The following is a 6,000-nucleotide window of genomic DNA, read 5'->3' on the forward strand; positions in this document are numbered from 1 at the left end:
ACCATTCTACGTCACCTTATTGATTTCCCGGACCCCGTAATTTGGATGGGCGATTTTAACATATAGTGTTGAATCCTAAGCTTGACAAATCGCTAAATTCCAGGGCAGTACTCCCCTCTAAATCTCGGCAGCTGCTTTTGATAATAATGGACCTGATATATGGAGGGATGTTATTTCAGAAACTTGAAATATAAACATAAGTCTAGAATAGACTATGCCTTGATTCGTTTCAATCTTAAGGATCTAGTCATTGATATCGAATACTTGCCATAACATCATTCGGACCACTCCGCAATTCTTTTAAGCTTAAAGTTCACACAGCAACAGCAGATTAGATCTTGGTCTTTCGATCGAACCATTTTGTTGGAGAAAGACTAAGTTAACTTCCTCCTTTCTGAGACTAGATATTTTGTGGAAGCGAATTTAGACACTTCCAGTATTTCTGTTGTCTGGGACTCTATGAAAGCTTACTGGAGAGGCTGCATTACGATAAGAACTTCCTTCAGAAAGCGGAAACTTAGAGAATCCATTATGGTACTAGAGGCAGAAATGAAGGAAATAGAGAACAAATTGAACACTCAGATACAAATCGATCCAAAGGAAGACCTGGAAAAATTAGACTTGCTTAAAAAATAGTTGGAGGGTATCCTCCAAGAAAGAATTTCCCGCAGATGGGAGGCAAGTAAAATCTCCCATTTCGAATTTGGCGAAGGGGCTGGAAAATTACTTGCCTGGAAAGTAAAATCAGACCAGATTGGTAATCATATAAAAAAAGATCAAGGTAGGAGACGACTTATCTTGCTCTTCCAGCCTAGATATTGGGTAGGCTTTCCGCGATTTCTTCCAAGACATATATAAAGAATCAATCATTGATGACGGCAATAAAAGGAAAAAGTGGTTGGAGGAGGTCATTCTTCCGACCATCTCGGATTATCAAAAATTAGATCTAGACCAAGAAATAACTGAAGAGGAAGTGAGAAGGGTAATTGACAAGTCCAAAAGAGGGAAGGCGGCTGGCACAGAAGGGCTTCCGGGGGAGTTATATTGTTCCCTTAAAGAGATAAACATCCCAGTACTTGTCAAAGTTCATAATAGCACACTTTTGGAGGGAGAAAACCCAACTAGCTCATGGAGTGATGCTACGGTCCTACTGATTTTGAAACCTGGTAAAGACCCGACTAACTGTGGGTCTTATCGCCCAATTTCACTCCTCAATATTGATTATAAACTTTTCGCGGCCATTCTGTCAAACAGGCTGGGGGGGTGGCTGATAGTATTATTCATCCAGATCAAAAGGGCTTTGTCAAAGAGCGCCAATTATCAGATCTTACTTATGACTTAGTAGGCGCAATAGATATTGCCTCCACTTTTACACTTCCTCTGGCCGTTTTAACCCTCGATGCAACTAAAGCTCTCAGCAGGGTAAATTGGGCATACCGGTCTTAGGTAATGAGAAAATTCAATTTGGGGGATAAATTCTGCTGAGCCATAAGACTACTATATAAGGCTCCAACAGCTAGACTACTAGTTAATGGAACGTTGACTGATATATTTAAAAATTACCAGGGGGACGAGACAGGGCTGCCCGCTCTCCCCGCTGCTCTTTAACTGGTGTGAAAGGTTGACAGTTTACTAATGTTGCTGTTCGTCATATGCCAGCATTCTGATCCATACAAGAGTGTGGGAAGAATGAAGCTCTAGTAAAACCTCAGCGTGGTGTTAGTGCTGTACGGAGATGATATTCACACAACGATCAGCATCCAAAAGGCATTCCTAGCCTTGTTCAATCTGCTCTTGAAGTCCTTGCGTACCCCTCCATCATGTCGGATAGTATCACATAGGTACATATGTGATATGCATTAGTGTAATTAAAAAGAATATCCACACAAAAAAAAATCACTTGAGATGTATTCTTCTACAAAGAGCTGATCCTACACATACTTCATTTTCAATGACAGAATATCTACCCCTGAATATTAACATATCTGAAAAATAAACAAAATTGTGTGTATCCACAAAGATGTAATATTGCAGAGCCATAAAAAAAGGATGAAGAGTTCAGAAGTATAGAGTGGTAACTGTACAACTTAAGAGGCCAACAAAAAAGTATTCCGTTATAATAGCACTACACATATTGGGCCGAAATTATATTAAACTCTTGAGTTAATAAAGTGCATGCCGTATGGAAAGGCCATTTCTACTGCTCTGCCATAACAAGAGTGATATTCAGCACATTTTCTGCACCATTGTTTTTTTACTATACATATTAGTAGTTTAGTGATATAAGCAGCCTGCAGTCAAACATCTAACACCACCATACATTTATAGAACCTGGATATAATATATTTAGGCACTTTCAGAGAGAAATCAATTACATTGACTATAGAGCTTTTTTTTGTTTTTTTTATACCATCAGCGTCTTTCAACTGAAGCCATGTATTCAAAACAAACTCTGTACCAGAAATACACACAACAAATTAAACATCAATCTCAAGTTTCATACTCGTTCTGATGAATATCCTACGTGGGTGAATCACAAATGTTTCAAGACAGACAGACCAGGAAGAAGCGTATATGTACATATGTGAAATCTGAGTAGGGCTAACCTAGATAGAGGCAACGTGTTTTGGGCACAGCTGAGAAGGTAGAGTGGTTCCTAAGACTGTAGGGCGCTGCCGAAGTTTCAGAGTGGAGTCAGGCACTATTGATGGTGTTTAAACTTAGTGTTCCTTGAAGTGGTGGATTTTTTGCTTTTTTACCTAATTTGCAAGAGGCATGGTCTGCTGTGATCAAAACGATAATGTTGCTCCAAATCATGGGCGTGTTAATGGAGAACACCTGTTTCCTGTTCTTTTGCGTTTCTTCGTCGCCACTCTGGTGGGGTTCTGGCTGCGCATGTATCTCGAGCCATTGAATGCTGCAGCCATGACAGGTGCACACATTTTAAGCAACTCTGAAAATCAGTCTTTCATCCAACAAATAAGGCATGGTTCTGTCCTACTTAATCTCCGATGTAAATCACTACCTCTGCCATTACCCAATAGGTGGTGCTCCCATGTTCCTACTTCTACTTTTCTTTTCCAAGAATAAGCCACGCTAATTCACATAATCTTGTGCATCCCTAAAATATCATTTTATACCAGGATACCCCAATCTGTCAAAGACACCTTTATTCCTTCAGGTCTGAGGTGTGGGTTTAAAGCGCAACTATCTGCACGACCTATTGCTTAAACTTAACAGAGTTGGATTTGGGTCAGTCTCCTTCAACCATTGGCCTATTTGCATCAGACTATATCAGCCAACAGTTTGAGACATCGTTATCACATCTTACAGCAGTGCAAAAGGTTATTTCCAGCTCACTATTATTAAGTGCATCGGTCCACCGTGTATAGACTACTTTCATTGCACGCTGAACTATTTCACATTTAAAAATACACTCAAACAAAACACTTTGTCATTTCAGTATTTTATCTCATATTGCGTTGCATACAGAAAAAGTGGGAAAAATAGATATTAATTCCCTCAGAGCAAGTGCATTTGGGAGCCGTGGGGGCATTTTGGGTGCGTCTGTGGACAGGAGTCTATTCATGGACACTCTCCCAGGACCTCATGCCCACATACCCCAGCCAAAAACTAAGCTTTTTTAATGTATTGAGTTTATAAAAACATCAAGAAAATGTTAATGCCCCCAAAAAAATGATTGCCCACAATACTAAAGGATATGGAGAATATTCATCGCTCATTTTCTGTTAAAAATATGCCCATAAGTTTGCCTCAGAAATGTAGTTCATTAGAAGAGCACATTACTGAAATTCCCTGGTGGCTCAAGAAGTATTTACCCAGTAAATACTGCTGGGCACGTATTCTTCCCGTCCTCAAAAAACTAATGCATTACGGATGGGGCTGTAAATGTTTGCAGAGCCCCTTGTGCATTACCCATTGCATGGGCGCACATTTCACTCCTGTGCAAGCTCAAGAGGGCAATTTCTCACTTCGACTGAGCTCTTGCAAATCAGGAGGAGAAACCCTTGCTTAACCGTCTATGCCATACTGATGATGCTCCCACAGACTAAAAGACTCAAACAGACCTTATGAGAGGCCAGTTTCACTTCTTTTCCTGGCAAAACTAACCTCTTAAGTCTGTGGATAAATACAAGTCCATGAATGTAAAGAAAATTCCCGGACTGGATAAACTACTAGTGCATCGAATTGGGAAACTTGAGAGCTCTGCATCACAACCAGCACTACAAAACCACCACGAATACAACCGACACGAATACCACCACGACCAATGCCAGAGCCATAACCAACACCAGACAACCAGCAATCAGACACCAACCATACCAACAAAGTCACCACCACGATTTCAATATCCACTAGCACCACTACAGCCTTTAGCAAGCATTGGAAAGTTTATAGGTCTGGGTTTAACTTGTTATCATATGAAAATGCCCATTATGCATGCCTGTGTTTACATGAGTGGTCACATTAAATCCCAACCTATTGGCTGTGCCATTACTGTTGTGTATGTATTCAAAGATGTTTGCATAACCACTCCCATTAATTCCTTGACCATGCCCAGTACTCAAGGAACCATTGTTGGGGAAGCTCTCCCCCGATTTGTAGAATTCCGACTTGCCCGACTTTTAACGATTATGTTTTGGTCTAGAGTTTCGGGGAATTCATTCGATTGTCAGAAACTTACGTACATTACCTTTTCCTTGCGTTCCTATTTGCAACATGTCAAGACTTTATCTGAACAGGAATTACGTCCCTGAAAACATCACAATACTCTTCATAATGCAAGAAAGACAACAACAAAAGAAACTAACGGGTATGGTCCCTCTCTAACAAGAAGTGCTATTTTTTCGCTTTCATGAGCACATCAGACATGAAGATATACTCCAACCACACACTGAAAACGGCTAACGCTTCTAAGTAAATCAAAATGTAAGCAGAGGCTAAATGTCACTCCCCGAAAATAAAGTGACCCCCCCCCCACCCCCCGGGACTACTACCTTATTAGTTCGACATGCTCACTAAACACATTGTAGCATACATGTTGTCACTTGGAAAGTGAAAACAGTGAGATAAAAATAATAGGGAGCTTTATTTTCCCCACTTACTTGTAAAGAAGTGGGGGCAATTTCGGGGAAGCGAAAGCTACTTTTAAGTCAAATTTGGCTTTAAAAATCTCTCGTCTGAATTAGGTATGTTTTTGCGCTGTCATCTGATAAAGCACGATATATCCTGGCTTATTTCTGTAATATTTTCCCAATAAAGCAAGCATCGCGTACTCTTACGTATTGCAAGAAATGCTTGCCACTTCCTGCAGGTACTTACCGGCAATTAAGATACAAGGATCTTTTCCTTTCCTCAAACCAGCCGCCAATTTCAGTTCAAACTTGCACCCCTTTCGTCACTAACATCCACCGGAAGTGAATATCTCGCGAGATTCAACAGCGGAAACACACTGCTGTCCACACAGTTGCCATCTTATGATCAGGCGCGCGTCATTTTGCTTATTCTGCCTTCTTTTCATCCTTTCAAAGTTTGTTTGAGGCTAATTTCGCCGCGAGGAACGTACACTTCACCCCCCCACTCCCCCCCCCCCCCCGTGTCTAGGATCTCAGAGTAAACTAAGAATCTCTGACATTTGAGCCCATGCATCTTCCCTAGAACTCTCAAGTTGATCCGTGTATACCTCCCTTGTTAAATTATTTGTATTTCAATACGTTTAGTCAGGGCTTTAAGTGGAATGTAATATCAATGGGCTATCGCAAAGGGGTGTGGCCCATGTAATTAAGGGCGTGGTGGCGGTGGCTTACAAATAGGCATGCGAAAAATCTATGCCATTCAGCAAGGACTGTAGCATTCTTGCTAAGAATGAAATACATGGGGCAAGCTTTAAGGAGTTTATATAAAGTATTATTATGTCTCGCCTATTACAGCCCGAAGGGATGATAGGCAAGATTTATAGTAAGCAGAACTAAAAAGTCT

General features: G+C 40.8%; 1 protein-coding gene across 1 annotated transcript in view; it reads right to left on the minus strand.

The window, feature by feature from the left end:
- Window positions 1-5,440, minus strand: part of NCAPG (non-SMC condensin I complex subunit G) — a 344,632-nt gene extending 339,192 nt beyond the window's left edge. The window contains exon 1 of the mRNA XM_086964047.1: window positions 5,344-5,440. The gene's annotated coding sequence lies outside the window, so the exon portion shown is untranslated. The remainder of the gene's footprint in view (window positions 1-5,343) is intronic.
- Window positions 5,441-6,000: the final 560 nt, after the last annotated feature.

Source organism: Lissotriton vulgaris, chromosome 3_2 (genome assembly GCF_964263255.1).
Source record: "Lissotriton vulgaris chromosome 3_2, aLisVul1.2, whole genome shotgun sequence".
Lineage (NCBI taxonomy): Eukaryota > Metazoa > Chordata > Amphibia > Caudata > Salamandridae > Lissotriton > Lissotriton vulgaris.